Consider the following 18533-nt stretch of genomic DNA (forward strand, 5'->3'; position numbering starts at 1 on the left):
GAAAAGCACTGTGCTTATTACTGAGGTGCGACAGCAGGCAAGAATAACTGAATTTGTTTTTGTTCCTTAGTCCCATCTCCCCTATCCACTTATTTGTGATAGCAAATCAAGAGAGACAGCGAAAAGCTTGACATACAGCTGGTTTCAGTCAATAGGGGTCATTTCCATGTGGTCTGTGTATTTTACAAGCTCCTTGTTCACTGTTCCCAATGGGAGGGTGGACCAGCTGCCCTGGATCTGAATCCTGGTAAGAAACCAGCTATCTACCTCATCCTGTCCCAGTGCAGCCACAACGGCAATTACCCAGTCCAGCGCCTCTTTAGCTTCATGCTTAGATCAGTTCTGCATCACGGAGCGCCACGCGCAGCGCGTGCCCACACCCACGCATGCACAAACTCACACACACGCACACAACCACACACCCCAGGCCACAGTTATCTTTTTTTTTGTAACAAGTTGCTGCTGCCAATTAGAAACATTTGTGAAACTGTAAACATTGTTTTTCTCTCAGCAAGATCAATTGCTTCGGCTGTGCACAGACCATGAAAATCCAATTGGAATGTAGAAAACGGGTTGAATTTGGGAGTGAGGTGAGGTGGGGGTGGCGAGTGGTGAGGGGGAGACTTTGGGGAATTTTTTTAAAGTTCTAATTGCAAACAGCTGTTTTCTTGTGACCTATAAGAGAATGTGATGATATCAAAATTTTGTATTTCTGGGCTCATTTCAAGTTAGAGGCCAAACCTAATTGAAAATATGACAATTCTTCTTCCTTTTTTCACACGAAGTAAATGCCCTTGGAGATTCTCTCTAGAGGTCCTCAGCTAAATAATAATTATAACTACTATTATTATTATTATTACAGTATTTAAGTTCTTACTCTGTGTTAAGCACTGTTCTAAGTGCTGGGGTAGATACAAATCAATCAGGTCAGATATAGTCCCTGTCCCACATGGGGCTCCCAGTCTCAGTAGGAGGGAGAACAGGTTTCAAATCCCCATTTTACAGTTGAAGAAACTGAGGCACAGAGAAATGAAATGACTTGCTCAAGGTCATATTGCAAGCAAGTGGCAGAGACAGGAGTAGAACCCAGGTCCCCTGACTCTCAGGTCCATGTTCTTTCTTCTAGGCCACTCTGCTCCCTCAAACATTTGATTTCTTTTTCTACGTGCAGGTAAAACCAATATTTTGTCAACACACGTTACAAGGATGTATCCAGAGCCAAAGAGAACCAGACACTTATAATCTTTGCATGAGGAGCAAAGCATGTTATTAGTGCTTTATGAATGGAGAGAGAGGTATGTTTTGCTTCAATTCTTACTGGCATGAGGAATTTCCACCTCCAGAAAAATAGACAAAGGTTCTCACACTTAGAAATGAGATGTAGGCTATGGTTACATGGGCAGAGTTAAATGGAGAAAAGCGCAATCAATTTGGATAGTCACATCAAAACCTTTATTTTCCCTCCAAAGCAGGCATTTTTGTGTGTAGTACCCAGATAATTGCCTCATTTCTCTATTTCACTGTGCCCATGCAGACACAAGCTTAGTATTTCCATTCAGCCAGCTCAATCACTTGAGAGCATGTTCAGATCCCACAAGCTACATGAATTTCAGCATCCCTGGAGAAGCACTCATTAAATAAGAACTATCATTATTAATTTATCTAAATAGTCTCAAGAAGTCCTAAATGTTCAAAAAGTAAGCAAAATGGAAAGAGAAATTAATCGTTGGAACTTTCTGGAAGTGTGTATTTGAGTCTGATGGGAAAGCAGCTTGACTAGAAGAAAGAACACAGGCCAGAGAGTCAGAGGACCTGAGATCTAATACCGGCTCCACGACTTATCTGCTGTATGACCTTGGGCAAGTCATTTAACTTCTCTGTATCTCAGTTTCCTCAGCTCTAAAATGGGGATGCAATACCTAATCTCCCTCCTACTTGAATCTACCACGGCAGTTAGAACAGTGATTGACACATAGTAAATGCTTAATAAATGCCATTATTATTACTACTATTAGTTTTAAAAAAGACTGGAAGACCTGGAAATCAAGGACAGTGATTTCACGGAAATCAAGGAATTCAAGGACAGTGCTGGAGGACTGTTCCTAAGGACTTTAGGAACCATAACAGGACTGATTTTATTTTGTGTTAGAAAATAAAATAATGATATAACAATATCACAGTGAAGTCTGAAAGGGGCAAACCTATCAGCAGGTTGAAAACATTTGATTCCTTCTGTAAGTAACAAGAAGTAAGGGTGACTCTGTCCAATCAGAAGCTCAAGAAGATCAAGAGGTAGAATATGAAAAAAAAAGAAACCCACCCGAAATCCATCCATCCTTCAAGTGAGAATCAGTGTGGCCTAGTTGATAGAGTCCAGGCCTAGGATTCAGAAGGACCTGGGTTCTGATCCCAGCTCCACCACTTTCTGCTGTGTGATCTTAGGCAAAACAGTTCATTTCTCTGTGCCTCCCTTACCTCAACTGTAAAATGGGAATTAAGACTGTGAGCCCCATGGGGGATATGGACTGTGTCCAACCTGATTAGCTTGTATCTACCCCAGAGTTTAATTCAGTGCCTGGCACTTAACAAATACCATAAAAAAAGTAGCAAACCCATCATCACATCAAAGGATTAGAGTTACTTGCATACAATGTGGAGTGGATTGCCTGTTACACATCAGATTTTCCAGCTTTTTCAGCAACAAGCTCACACTCATGTGTAAAATCTCAGCCTAACTCACACACCTTGGATTAAATACTGTCAGGAGTGCCAAAACCAAACCCAAAGGACAGCACCATTAATTCACACACACTCATACATACATTGTTGTGTACATTTTCACAGCCAGTAAAAAATAATAAAGGTTTTATGTTTACAACATGTGCTGGGTGTGGAATGCTCATTTTTAAACCACTTCGATCCTGGACTGCTCAGAAACAGCTCAATGAGATACAACCACATGTGGCCTTATTGAAAATATGAAGCTGCTCTCTATACATACCTTATGTATGGTTGTGTGTATTTGGGAGATATCTAATAGCCCTAATTTAAAGCTCAGAATGAAAAATACATTCCTCTTCCCTCTGGTGGGAATGCAGGTATAATTTATAAAGTGAGAACACAATAGATTCTTAAGAGCCTGTATTTTGAATTTCCCAAGACAGCAGGAAAAAAACCAACCTTTTCCTTAGCATTCTTCACAGTAGCATAATATAACATTTATATTATGTCTCAGACAACATTTTTGTCTCATGTGCCAATAAAACTTCTCAAAAGCCCCAGACATCACATCCAACTGATTCCATTAAGCTCTCTTATTATCCTTCTATGTGTGAGTGTCCTCATTTGTTCCTTCACAAATGCAAGTTGATGAGACGCCATTCTCAAAAATTGTCATTGGAGTGCATTTTCGGTGCCCCATATCCTGTTTCTGGGATCTAACCTACTAGATGAGAGATTTGGTTGTTCTGCCTAGAAGCTACATCCAATTCGTGCTGCCTGCCAACATTCTCATTTCTATATTCTTGATTTATTTCTATATTCTTGACGGCACAATTGTGTAGTCCAAGAATATGTTTTTTTTATTTTATAAACAGCCTTAATCCAATACTGACATCCTGTTTTTATTGAAATGGATCCATACTGTTTCATACATAATGTGTTTTAATTCAATATCTTTGTCATTTACATTAATGACTGTGTCCCAGCAACAATTACTGTGCACCCATTGGGTTTTGAGAGATTCATCTCCAGTCCTCTACAGCAACCACACCTGCAACTCTTGTAATTGTAATTCTTCTGTATTGCCTACAAATAACACCCCCTATTATTCTATAGTGTGGGAGCTGCATTCTAACAGAACCTAACTTTAAGGAAAATTGCCCTGTGGTATTCATTCTTTTCTGACATCCTGTGCACAACATATACAACTGTTTCTTCTAACATGTCACTGTGCTGTATCCAGTCAGCAGAATATCTTCCAATTCTACTGTCACAGTCTAACAAAACATATAGTGAAAACACTTCCTGGAGTGTATATGTAGTTAATTCAACAATGGCATTTGTTGAGCGTTTACCGTGTGCAGAGAAGTGTACAGAAAAGAGGAAGTGTGTCAGTTTCTGGCTACCAATTCTGATATCCTAGTCTCAGGTGTTATTTTTTTATGGTATTTGTTATGTGCTTCCTATGTAACAGGCAGTGTACTAAGCACTGGAGTAGGTATACGATAATCGGGTTGGATGCAGTTCCTGTCCCACCTTTCCTTACCTTAAAGTTGAGGTAACTGAGGCATAGAGAAGTGAAGTGACTTGCCCACTGTCATACAGAAGACAAGTGATGGAGCTGAGATTGGAATCCAGGTTCTACTGACTCCCAGGGTCGTGCTCTATTCACTAGATCACACTGATTTTCAGTTGAGTTTTGTGGAATAATAAGTGACTCTGGTATAGGCATAAAAGCCTTGCAAGGTTTTATCACTATTTAATTCTTCTTACTTCATGTATACAGAATAAAGCTATTCTCCTACTTAGACTGTGAGCCCCATGCAGGGCAGGGACTGTGCCTGAACTGATTTAATTTATATTAAGCGCTTAGTTCATTCATTCATTCATTCAATTGTATTTATTGAGCCCTTACTGTTTGCAGAGCACTGTACTAAGCACTTGGAAAGTACAATTCCCTGCCCATGCTGGGCTTACAGTCTAGAAGGGGAGAGACAGACATCAAAACAAGTAAACAGACATCAATATAAATAGAATTACAGATATATATACACATCAAAAAAGTAAACAGGCATTAATTTACATAGAATTATAGATATGTTCATATATACACAAGTGCTGTAGAAGGGATAGAGCAAAGGGAGCGGGTTGGGGTGACACGGAGGGGAGGGGAAGCTGATGAAAAGGGGGGCTTAGTCTGGGAAGGCTTCTTGGAGGAGGTGAGCCTTCAGAAGGGCTTGGAAGGGGGGAAGTGTGATTGGAAGATTCGAGGAGGGTGGGCGTTCCAGGCCAGAGGTAGGATGTGACCCAGGGGTTGACGGCAGGACAGACGAGAACAAGGCACCAAGAGAAGGTTAGCACCAGAGGAGTCGAGTGTGCGGGCTGGGATGTAAACGGGGAAAAGTAAGGTAAGGTAAGAGAAGGCAAGGTGATGGAGAGCCTTGAAGCCAATAGTGAGGAATTTTTGATTGATAAAGAGGTTGATGGGCAACTACTGGAGATTTTTGAGGAGGAGGGTGACATGCACAGAACGATTCTGTAGAAAGATAATATGGGCAGCAGAGTGAAGTATGGACTGAAGTGGGGAGAGACAGGAGGTTGGAAAGTCAGAAAGGGCGCTGATGCAGTAATCCAGTTGGGATAGGAAGAATGATTGTACTAATGTGGTAGTGGTTTGGATGGAGAGAAAAGGGTGGTGGTATGAAGGTGAGACTGGCAGGCTTTGGTAACGGATTGGATATGTGGGGTGAATAAGAGAGCGGAGTCAAGGATGACATCAAGGTTGCAGGCTTGTGAGACGAGAAAGATGGTAGTACCGTCCACAGTGATGGGAAACTCAGGGAGAGGACAGGGTTTAGGAGGAAAGATAAGGAGCTCTGTCTTGGACATGTTGAGTTTTAGGTGGTGGGAGGACATCCAAATAGAGATGTCCTGAATGCAGGAGGCGAAGAGAGACTGGAGGGAGGGATAGAGAACAGGGGAGAAGATATAGATTTGGGTGTCATCCACATAGAGATGATAGTTGAAGCTGTGGGAGCGAATGAATTCACCAAGGGAGTGAGTGTAGATGGAAAATAGAAGGGGACCAAGAACTGACTCTTGAGGAACCCCTACAGCACGCAGTAAGTGCTCAATAAATACAACTGAATGAATCTACTCCAACTCTTAGAACTGTGCTTAACAAATATAATAAGAATAAGCCACTGAACTTTGGGTCTTGCAATGTAATTGCTGCTCATCTCCTTTAGAATATCTATATGCACTGAATTCACTCCAATTTTGTTCAGCAGTTTGAAAACCATTCTATTTCAGATGCTTCCTTGCCACTGAAAAATCAATCCAAACTCTGTAATTCAGGTTGAATTACTCCATGTCATTAGCTAAGCAGTAAGAGGCACAAATCTTGTAGTCATGGAGCCAGTGAATCCTTGCTCAGAAGAGCTGGATTGTAATCTCAAAACTGCCATTAATTTGGTCAAGTAACCTTAACTTCCCTGACCCTTGATTTCACCAATAACCAGACATACATAATCAGGAAAATGACATCCTGATCCCACCTTCACTCCTGATTTTTTTTAAAAGACACAATGAAATTGTCTAATCAGTATCAGTCTACGGTATAGTCAGAAAGATGGAGGGTTAGAACGAAAATTTAAAGTTACAGGAAGATTTCCTATGGAAATAATACTTCCGTGCAAAGCGTTACCGTGTTCATTTTTAGAAAGAAAAATAAAGGGAGAGGATTCCTCTTTTCCTGAAACAGCAGAGACAGATATTCCTAATCCAAGCTCAATGTTTGACATATTTCCATTGTGATAGCACCTTGAGTGACACACTTTATCTAAAAAGCTAAAGAAAGGGGAAGTGGTATGTTTTGTTCACACAGTGCCTCTGCACAATGCCAAGTTCCTAATATGCTAATTTCTCACAGACAGCTTGTCCCCCGTCTGCAAAATCAGTCTTCTATTTCTCCCAGCTCTTTATCTCTCAGCATTAGCTTAAGGCTGAGGAGCATTTATCCTCATACTCCTCAGCACACCTCATTGCTTAATGAGAGGCTGTCTCGGAGGTTCCCAAACTTCAACACGTTTTAATATTCAAGAAGAGAAAACAAAGCAAACAATGTTGTCGAGAGGAGACATACTGAACTGGCAAAGCTCATGCATGGCTGAACCCAGAAGGCAGAAGTTCACATTTCTGGCCTACGGAGCCAATTTGTTATTCCTCCTGGTATCGCCCAATGAAGGTCTACCTTAAAACAGGCACTTCAGTTGTAACAGTACTATGTTCCCTTTCTTGCTGGGATGTTTCTTCACTGCTCCTTCAAGGAGCTTGTGAGGGCTCTTAGGTTATTACTGCTCAATCAAACAGCCAAACAATAGTATTTTTTGAGTGCCTACCTATGTGCAGATCTCTGTATTAAGCCCTTGGGAGAGTACCATAGAGTTTAATGGACATGTTCCCTTCCCTCAGGGAGCTTACAGTCAATCAATCCATCAATCATATTTATTATAATCATATCATGCTTACTAGGTGTGGAATACTGTACTAAGCGCTTGGGAAAGTACAGTACAACAGAATTAGAAGACATGCTCCTGGCCCATAATGAGCTCACTGTCTAGAGGGGGAGAGAAAATTACTCCAATAAAATTTCAAAGTATTATAACAGACTGGCATTACAGAAAGTAAACGGCAAACACCAGTCCAAAAATGTGGTAGATGTAGCAATTTACCAAAAATTTCCAACAAAAACACTGAAAATGTAATACCCTCATAAAGGGCTGGACTAATATAAAAAATATGGGCACAGAAATATGAGAGAATGCCAGGAAAGCAGATTGTGACTTGCACCAATGTGGTAGCTAAATGACTGAATTTAGGATGCAATCAAATACAGCACGATTGGGGCTGGTGCACACGTGGAGAGCGGGGATTGTTTAGTCACATACTGAGGCTGCTTCAGCTGCAGGACCTGACCACAAAGCAGCATCCTCGGTGCCTCCCCGAGGGAAAGTTTACGCTCCTTAAATGGCTCAAGAATTGTAGAGGAAAATGGACGGATGGAATTTTAGATAATTTTTTGTTTGGTGGGGTGTTACTGGCAGTCCGGAGCATTTGCCACTGATAAGAAGGTTGTTGAGCCCCGTTCGGCAACCATTTCAAAACCACAGACGTGGCCTTTATAAATAGTTCCTCGACTCTGAAGACATTTATAATAGATGATGTCTCTGCCACTTGTGTATTGCTTGGTCTCACCGCACTCAAGAAGATAAATGGCGGAAAAGACCTGTGGAGATTCAGACAGATCTAGGATTGGGGATAATCGTTGTTAAAAGCTTCTTGTAAACATCACAATCTTTGCTATTTTGGCCAAACCACACTAGGGAGAAAAAGGGACCCTGGAGAAATTCAGAAAGGATCATTAAATCTTATTTGATCTGCATGCTAAAATTTAAGTCATTCCAAAGAGTAGGCATTTATAATGCATGAGAAATCTGGCCACTCTTTTTTTCTTTTCTTTTTTTATAGAAAATTACCTTTAAGAAGTGCTTTAGAATAATGCCCAAGAGAATGTCACACTTAGCAGTACCATATAAAATAATGAGGAACAACTTCCCTCAAGTTTAAATGTATCCTGACATTACACCCATTCTCCAATCATCCCTTATAATCATTTAAAAGAGTAAGTTCAAGTTAACAGTATATTCTTTTGTCCTTCAAATAAATATAAAGGTTTCAGGACTGCCCTTGTTCTCTATTTTGGATAATAATCAGAATACAATACCCAAATGGCAGGGTTCTGATTTACCCGAGCAAATCTGTGGATAGAACCAGTGTTATTTAGCCAAGATGTCCTGGTTTTCCCTCTCTGCTTTTGTTACCAAGAGGATATCTCATGAAATGTTAGACCTGTTCATATACACAGTTACAGGGGAGGAGTTGTCTTTCTGACCAAATTAGTCAGTGACTCCCTCCTGCCTGTCACCACAGCACTGCCTGGTTTTCCGACTTGCTCTGGTTCCCCTTAACTGATGGATGTATTGGGGGATAACAGTTTTGAAGTTGGGAAGCAGCATGGTCTAGTCGAAAGTGCCTGGACCTGGGTGTCAGATGATGTGGTTCTAATCCTGGCTCTGCCACTTGCCGGTTGTGTGACCTTGGTTAAGTCGCTTAACTTATCAAGCTCAGTGTCCTCAACTGTAAAATTAGGATTCAATACCTGTTCTCCCTCCAATTTAGATTGTGAACCTGACATGAGAGAGTTTGCATCTGACCTGATTAACTTACATTTAGCCTGGCTCTTAGGACAGTACTTGACACATATCAGGCGCTTAACCAGCACCATAATATAATTATTACTCTGCAATGGGGATTTGAAAGTGAGTTGGCGGGGGGCGGTCTCATACTCTTAGAGGCAGTCTGGCCTAATGGAAAGAAAATGGGTCTGGGATTCAGGATACTTGGGTTCTAGTTCAAGCTTTGGCCATCTGGGTGATCTCGTGCAAGTCACTTAACACTTTGAGCCTCAGTTTCTTCATCTGTAAAATGGAGATAAGATACCTGCTCTCCTCATCTCATAAACTGTGGGTCCCATGTGAGTCAAGGACCGTGCCCAACTACCTATCTCTATCTAACCCAGTTCCTAATACTTGGCACAGAGGAAGTACTTAATGCCTAAACAAGCAGCATGGCATAGTGGAAAGAGCACCGACTTGGGATTCAGAAGGATCTGGGTTCTAATCCCGGCTCTGGCACTTTGCTGTGTGACCTTGGGCAAGTCATTTGACTTCTCTGGGCCTCAATAACTTCATCTGCAAAATGGGGATTACAACTGGGAGCCCTACGTGGGACAAGGATTTTGTCCAATTTGATTAGTTTGTATCTATTCCAGCGCTTAGAACAGTGTTTGACACAGAATAAGCATTTAACAAATATTATTATTCTTATTATTATTGATCCCAGGACAGAGGCACTGGGAAGAGGCCCACAGCAATCCCTTCAAAACCTCTCAGACTAGGGGGTTTTGTCTGGTCTCCAAAGAGCAGGGCCGGGGTGCGGGGGTGGGGTGGGTGGGTCTGTGGTTTTAACCCAGTTTGGTAATGCCCACTGATGGATGCCAACTCTTTGGGTGGCTGGCTATGCTCATCTGATCGGCCACAGCAGAGGTACACAGAAATGTCGGGTGAGACAGGCTTCAATGCTCTATTTCACGGTCTTCTGTACACAACGACAAACTGTCTCAGCCAGGAGCCTCCCCTCACAGTTCGTGAACAGATTTCATTCAGCAGAGGTAACTTGCCAGAGAAATCCAGTTTCACTAGAAATCAGCACCCCAGATCCCAATGTCCTAGTCTGCCCTTCTTTGACATGGAGTGTCGCCATCATGACAATTTGTAGCTGTTATTGGAAGCCAATTAGTAAATAGGCAAAGGCATCTGGCCTTGGGGAAAGAGTATGTGACTGGGAGAGGGAAGGCTTGGATTTTAATCCCAGCTCTGTCACTTGCCTGCTGCAGGACCTTGGGCAAAGCACTTTATTTCTCTCAGCCTCAGGTTCCCCATCTGTAAACTGGGGATTAAATAACTGTTCTTTCTCCCCCTAAGGCGGCAAACCCCTTGTAGGACAGGGGCTGTGTCTGATCTGATTGTCATACCCACCCAGTGCTTGGCACATAGTAAGCACTTACCAATGCCATTATTATTATGAATTAAAAACCACATTTATAAAGAATGACAAAATTCAGCCCTTTCCATCAAGTTGAAAAATGGCCTCTAAATTTTTTTTCCTTTAGGAACATTTCAAGGTCATTTTCAGGATTTATTTTCTTTTAAGAGGGAGCGCCTTTAGTCTTCTGCCACCTCCAAACAGTTGTTCACCAAGGTCAGATAATGTGCGAACCTGGCATTCCTACAGTAGTTGCCTTCAGGGATTACACAGTTTTTTGCAGGCAGCCACCTCGGGAGGCAGGCAGTAAACTGCAATCCCCACAGGTTATGGATGGACAACACCAAGGGGTAGAGGTGTTTAATGACTAGCTTGTCGAGAAGCGACGTGACATAGCGGATGGAGCACGGGCCTGGAAGTCAGAAAGACCTGAGCTCTAATCCTGGCTCTGGCGCTTGTCTGCTGTGTAATCTCGTGTAAATCACTTCACTTCTCTGGGCCTCAGTTACCTCATCTGTAAAATGGGGATTAAGACTGTGAGCCCTGTGGGGACAGAGACTGCGTCCAACCATTTATCTTGTATGTACCCTAAACTTAGTACAGTGCCTGGCACATAGTAAGCACTTAAAAAATTCCATAAAACAAACCAACCAACCATCTTGAGGACGCATACGGAATTGGGGGCAGAGCTGGAACGTAGAAGGGTCGGGATACCTCCACTAGCTCATCTGTTTCCCCCTGCAGGATAAACAAAGCTGATAACAAGAGGAAAAGTGTGCATTCTGCACCAAAGGACTACCTGGTGGTTCACAACTTTAATTCCACTTGAAAACTGAGTAATGCTCTTTACTTGGCAATTTAAAGACTACAGATTAGGATAAGTGCTTAGCATAGTACTTGGCACATGGCAAAGTGCGTAATAGACACCACAGTTAACATTATTGTTCATTTTGAAAAAGAAGTGAGAACAGAATCAAACCACACCTACAAAATCAAAACAAGGGCCTCCTGAATTCAAGCTTGTGAAATCAAAGTCAGGGGCTCCTGGATTCCCCACTTCCTCTGCTAAGCAGGTCCCAGATGGGGGATTAGCAACTGGCCCCTTGGGATCGCCATATGGCAGTAAGAGATTGTATGGCCTCCACGGAGCAGGTAAGGAAACATTGTAAACTGAGGAGTACTGAGGAGCAACGACTGCCCACTTCTTGAAAGTTTTCAGACCATGGTGGTTAACCAGAGGCTAACAAAATGGTTAACCAAATGTGTAAACCACTGAACCAAATGGAAAGAGTGATGGCAGCTCCAGAGAAAATTCCCCTGCCACAGTCCAATTAGCATCTTGCCTGACTTGAAAACACTGTGTAGCTAAAAGAGATTTTTCATGGGGCCACAGATTTTATCTTGCCCAGCAGATAGCGGACTAAGTAAACGGCCAAAATGGTGCCTCTGTGTGGCCGGTGTTGCAGGAGACGCCAAGAACGGAGCTTGGCACATAGTAAGTGCTTAACAAGTACCATAATTACTATCTCCAGGCTTGGACTGCAGCATTTTCTCCAAGCCATTCATGTTCTATAAATACGCCAACGCTTTCCAGTCTGGTCGAAGTCTGACACGCTGTTGGGCTGTGGATGGGACGGGGAGTCGTGGGTGTGTGTTTCAAAGCAAGGATGGGGTGTTTTCCTTGGTCCCTTTTCAGTCCATGATTTCTTTTTTTTTAATTTTTTTTCCTTCGCTTCTACTCCTCCTCAGAAACGTCCTTTGATTTCCTTCCAATACCTGTTTCTCAATGGGAAGTATTTCATGATTAAACTCCTTTGGTGGGATGCCACATATTGCATTCTTTGCCAACAGGGACAGAATGCGTTTCTCTCCTGAGCAAAAGTACAGCATATTAGTGTTGGTGGAAAATGCCCTTCTGAGCAAGGTTTTGAAAATAAGTAAATTCATCTATAATACTGAGCACACTGCATCAAAAAAAGAGTAAAGCAAGGTGACACTTGATTCTGAAGCAGGTCCAAACCTAAGAAAATACAGTATCTTTTGTTTTCTCAACTTGAGTCCTGTTCACAATCCATACCCCTTTCAGGACTCTCAACAATGATCACCCGTGACCAGCAAAGGTGAGACAGGAGGAGGAGGAGGGAGAGGATTAGGAGGTGGTGGTGGAATATACCACTCAATGTGTTACGCTTTTTGGTTTGCTTTTCTTTCATTGATCTCTAGTTGGGAAACATTTATGTTGGAGTAGACCTAGCTAATAACTTTTGAAAAATGCTCCATGTCAGCGGCATGAAAATGGGCAGCCCTAAAATTTACCTTCTTATTTCACATAGTGATTACATATGTCAAAAATGGCAAGAGAGGCCAATTCATAGATTATAAGATCCTTGAAGACAAGGTTCCTGCCTTCTATTTCTCTTGTATGCTCCCCAAATACCCAAATATCTACAGTGCTCTGCACACGATATGTGTTCAATTAATACCGATGATAATAAATATGAATATAATAAGTTAATCTCAAAAAATGGGGTGTCTTCTTAACTACAGTTGTTAGGATCTAGGTTGGGAGGGAATGCATCTACCAACTCCATTGTACTGTACTCTCCTAAGTGCTTAGTACAGTGCCCTGCACACAGTAAATGGTCAATAAATACCACTGATTGACTGATTTAGAGTGACTGGTAAGATTTAGTAGGAAGAAAATGCACTCTTTAAGCTCTCCCCAGTTCCATCCCCATCCCTACTGAAACACCACATGCAGGAAAGTTTGGGGGCAGCATCTAAGCATGTAGTAATTAATAGTAGTAGCAGGAATGGTAATTACTGAGTGCCTATTGAATGCAGTGCACTGTATTAAGCTTTTGGGAAGAATAATGGAAGCAAAAGACATTCTCTGTACACATGCATATACTCAAAAGGCACCTGTGATCTGTGACCAGATCCGTGACCCTTCAGAGGCTCAGTCAGTCGAGCCGGCGTTAGAGCTTTGTGCTTATCCTGGCATAAAGGTTGTCAGAAAGGCTCACAATCCTTTCACTTAAACAACTTTAAATAGATGGAAGGAGACTGACCTCTCCCTTCAAAAAACCCAATGCCCCAATCTAAGGAGCAAAAACGGCTGTGGTTACCAACAAACAGATTTGAAAGGCTCATGAATTAGCATTGGATACTACTCACTGGTCAGGTCAGGAACATTAGGAATAACACTTATATTCAATAATTCATGGATTTGGATAATATATCATGGCTGTAAAAGCTGGTCCTAAATATATTGAGATAAAGTTTTTGTGTGAAAGTAAAAGCATCACCATAGTAAGTAGTTCAGGTTTGAGTCTAGCCTTATGCTGTCGAGTCGTCTCCGACCCATAGTGACACCATGGACAAATCTCTCCCAGAACACCCCAACTCCATCTGCAATCATTCTGGCAGTGCATCCATAGAGTGTTCTTGGTAAAAATATGAAAGTGGTTTACCTTTGCCTTCTTTCGCTCAATAAACTCGAATGTCCACACTTGACTCTCTCCCATGCTGCTGCTGCCCAGCGCAGTTGGGTTTTGACTTGTAGCAGACTGTCTTCCACTCTCTAGCCACTGCCCAAGCTAGGAATGGAATAGGTAGGCCTCCACTTGACTCCCTCCCATAGTTGAGACTGGTAGAATGCTGGAAACTCTCCAGGCATGACCCTGAGAGGGTTCAGGTTTGAGTAGGGTTACTTGATTCTGCTATAATAATGAGTTTATTGCATCAGAATCATGTTTTTAACTGAAAGAGCAGTTCATTTTTGCATATCAGTTTGTAAAACCTCCCCAGTTTCCATTAAGGTCCTTTCCGGTAACAGATGTGTCTCAGACAACTCTATACCCTGTCTCTGAAAGCATCTGCAGGGATTGGAAAGGAACCGGGGAGCACGCTGAGAGTGCATTTTCACCTCTACAATATCGCCAAGATCCGCCCTTTCCTCTCCACCCAAACGGCTACCTTACTATTACGGGCTCTCGTTATATCCCGGCTAGACTACTGTGTCAGCCTTCTCTCTGACCTCCCTTCCTCCTCTCTCGCCCCGCTCCGGTCTATTCTTCACTCCGCTGCCCGGCTCATCTTCCTGCAGAAACGATCTGGGCATGTCACTCCCCTTCTTAAACAACTCCAGTGGTTGCCTATCGACCTCCGCTCCAAACAAAAACTCCTCACTCTAGGCTTCAAGGCTCTCCATCACCTTGCCCCTTCCTACCTCTCCTCCCTTCTCTCTTTCTACCGCCCACCCCGCACGCTCCGCTCCTCTGCCGCCCACCTCCTCACCGTCCCTCGGTCTCGCCTATCCCGCCGTCGACCCCTGGGTCACGTCCTCCCGCGGTCCTGGAACACCCTCCCTCCTCACCTCCGCCAAACTGATTCTCTTTCCCTCTTCAAAACCTTACTTAAAAATCACCTCCTCCAAGAGGCCTTCCCAGATTGAGCTCCTCTTCCCCCTCTACTCCCTCTGCCATCCCCCCTTTACCTCTCCGCAGCTAAAGCCTCATTTTCCCCTTTTCCCTCTGCTCCTCCACCTCTCCCTTCCCATCCCCACAGCACTGTACTCGTCCGCTCAACTGTATATATTTTCGTTACCCTATTTATTTTGTTAATGAATTGTACATCGCCTTGATTCTATTTAGTTGCCATTGTTTTTACGAGATGTTCTTCCCCTTGACGCTGTTTAGTGCCATTGTTCTTGTCTGTCCGTCTCCCCCGATTAGACTGTAAGCCCGTCAAACGGCAGGGACTGTCTCTATCTGTTGCCGACCTGTTCATCCCAAGCGCTTAGTACAGTGCTCTGCACATAGTAAGCGCTCAATAAATACTATTGAATGAATCTTACCAAATCTTACCAATCCTCAACCTGGTTGGCCCTGGACCTGAGCAGTGAGCAGGTGTGCAGCACCGTTACAGGACAACTCCAGTTCTGGCTGCTTTGGGCGCTAATATTCCATGACACTTGCCATTTGAATAGGATGATTGTTCCCAGATCCTGGACATCCATTCATTTGAATAATGCCAGCCTCCTCCCTTCCCCTTTTCTTTTCCTCCCTCAAATTCCCCTTGCAGTCCTAACTGGCAAAGGACTTCTCCATTTCCTCTCCGATGGCTGAGAATGGAAGCTCTGTGCCCCACAGATGTGTCTACCTTTTTCTAGTTGGGGGGTGAAGGGACAGGAGTTAGTTGCCATTAAATGGAAGCTCCTTAGGGGGCTTTAGAGGCCATTCTTTATCTCCCTCCCACCTAAGTCATCACAGGATTTTTCCAGCACACTTAAGTCAGCCTGTTCTCCTCATTCACTGAGAAGGGAAGTAGAACAATAAGGGCAAGGGGAATTATTGACATTATTTCAAGAGAGAAATTCATAGTGTTCACCCTTGAAATGCTTGCTTACATCAAGCTTCCAAATGGGTCAAGATGTTTGCAGCCACATAACTGTGCTTTGTGACCTTGGACATGTCACTTTACTTCTCTGTGCCTCAGTTATCTCATCTGTAAAATGAGGATGAAGACTGTGAGCCCAGTGTAGGACAGAGATTGGGTCTAACCCAATTTGCTTGTATCCACTCCAGTGCTTAGTACAGTGCCTGGCACATAGTAAGCGCTTAATAGATGTCACAATTATTATTATAATTCAGGTAGCCCAAGGTCTTTTTGTTGAGTAATGTTTTGTAATGCTTGCATATTTCTGAACATGGACTAATTCATTTTCTACTTTTGAAGTGGCCACAGGAATATGGGAATGATCTCCATGAGGAATAATGAAATGACCCACTTCACCCTACATGTCCTGTTTCCTCTCAAGGTTGGCATGCACCTCACCAGTCCTCCTACTCCCTGCAGGACTCCAGGAAATGACCACCCCTAACTGAAAAATCCCAGTCTCACCACGTGGTTTCTTTCAGGAGCGAGTAGTTTCCCGTTTGCCCCATGTCTGGCACACTCTGTTGCATTTTGATCCTTAAATAAAAAACAGAAACAGCATCTGACAATGGTAAGAAACCATGTGCAGTGCCTTTTCCATGGAACAGATCTAATTTGTCCCAGAGCAGGGGTATTTCTTAAAAAGCGCCCCAGTCGGGGCACATCCGCAGGAAAAACCGGGGAGGCATGCAGAGATTTATCCGAAACCTATGAATCGTACATGTCTCCTGCAGAGATTCAGCATGAAACTTGTGAGATTCCCCCTGTGTTCGCCAAACACCCAGCTTCCTTCTTTTTAAGTAAGCTGCAAGGCAAAGAACACAGCTGCCCCAAATTTCCAGCGCCCTGTGGGAATTTGTGTACAAGGAATATCAGTTGCCATGTTTTTTCCCTACCCATTTTTGTACTATTCCTACAACTCTGGGGTTCCTGCCATTAAAAAAAAAAGGTATGAGATCCTCTTTCCTGCAGGGCCAGATTAATGATTTCCCATTTTCTCTCTTTCTGCCTGTCTAAACAACAATTCCATCCACTCATCTTAAGTCTCACCTGATTTTAGGCCTTCTCACCTCCCTGCTTTGATTGACACTCTGTTACTTTCAGCAGGAAATACCTTTCAGCAGGTACCCAACAAGTCTTCTAGAAACTGCTAGGTGCACAAAGTCATCAATGGCACCACCCCAATTCACCCAGAGAACACTGGTCAAAGACTCTATGTGATGGGCAGTGTACTGGCCACTGCCTGCAAATCAAAAATACTTTATCTCACTACAGAATAGGGAAACAATCTATCCTAGAAAAACACAGCCCGAATAAATGCTTCTCCTCACAACACTTATTCACATATCTTTATAAGCAGTTGCTTCCCCTACCTGTAATTTATTTCAGTGTCTGTCCCCACTGCTGGATTGCACACTCCTTGGGGAATGGGATTGTGTCTACTAACTCTACTGTACTCTCCCAACTACTTAATATAGTGCTCAAAAATACTATTGATTGATTGACTGGTGCAGTGGGAAGTAGAACAAATGAACTGGATGAAGCGGCTATGGACAAATCAAAGCATGAAGTTGTCTTTTTACTCTTGTGCATGCTGAATTTACATTGCTTCCCTTCTTTCTCGTTCAGGAATTCAAAGGCTCTGTAAAAAGAAGGTAAACCCATGTGCAATTTGGGAGTCTTATTCTCTTCTTCTTTACTACTGCTATTTCTACCACCATCACTTTTATAACTATTACTACTAATAATTTATATGCCAAGCAATGTACTAAGCACTGGGGTAGAAAGAAAATAAGATCAGATACAGTCCCTGATCAACAAGGGGCTCATAGTCTTAGGAGGTAGGAGGTTTTAAATCTTCATTTAAAAGATGAGGAAGCAGTGTAGCCTAGTGGCTAGAGCACGGGTTAGGAGTAGGAAGGACCTTGGTTCCAACCCAGCTCTGCCACTTGTCTGCTCTGTGGCCTCAGGCAAGTCGCTTAACTTCTCTATGCCTCAGTTACCTCATCTGTAAAATGGGAATTAAGACCGTGAGCCCCACATGAGACAGGAACTGTGTCCAACCTGATTAGCTTACAGTGCCGGGCACATAATAAGTGCTTAAATACTCCCCCCAAATGGGGGGGGAACCTGAGGCACAGAGAACTTTGGTGACTTGCCCTAAGTCACACAGCAGACAAGTGGCTGATCAGGGATTGGAACTCAGGTCCTATGACTCCCAGGTCTATGCTCTTTTCACTAGGTCCCAAAAGAAGCTGTTAGCTCCGCCTCTCCCACCATCACTACCCCCTCAACAGTTTCTGACACTCCTTGGTTTGCCTTACCGACCAAAAACCAGCAGGAGGCAGGTACTTAACAAGACAGTGATGCTACTAATACACTAGGAGATTAAGAGGAAAAGCTCTTTAAAAGAACCTTTTGTTGACTGAGCCCTTAGTTGGGTAAACCACCTGCTTCAGGATGGTCAGTTACTGAACTCCAGAAGTGGGAACTTCCTATGGTTTCACAGGCATTCTGGTGGAACATCTTTGGTGTGCAAACTTAGTTTAGAGAAAATGCATTCTGAAAGGATTCAATGATACACTCTAATTCCTGGCCACCAAAATAAAAATATTAGACATAAGAAATTAATCAAACATTAATGAAGAAAGATTTTTGTTTTATGTTGTGGCCAATTTTCAATTCCAGTTTACCTCTCAAGTCCCTAA

At 43.0% G+C, this 18533-nt stretch overlaps 1 protein-coding gene and 1 non-coding gene across 7 annotated transcripts in view; both read right to left on the minus strand.

Annotated features, from left to right (window-relative positions):
* CREB5 (cAMP responsive element binding protein 5) overlaps positions 1 to 18533 on the minus strand; it is a 369622-nt gene that overhangs the window by 26719 nt on the left and 324370 nt on the right. The window lies entirely within an intron of this gene.
* On the minus strand, positions 13944 to 14079 carry LOC114814061. The gene has a single exon (XR_003761803.1). It is a non-coding gene; the product is annotated as a small nucleolar RNA SNORA7 (small nucleolar RNA).

Source organism: Ornithorhynchus anatinus, chromosome 8 (genome assembly GCF_004115215.2).
Source record: "Ornithorhynchus anatinus isolate Pmale09 chromosome 8, mOrnAna1.pri.v4, whole genome shotgun sequence".
In the NCBI taxonomy this organism is placed as follows: domain Eukaryota; kingdom Metazoa; phylum Chordata; class Mammalia; order Monotremata; family Ornithorhynchidae; genus Ornithorhynchus; species Ornithorhynchus anatinus.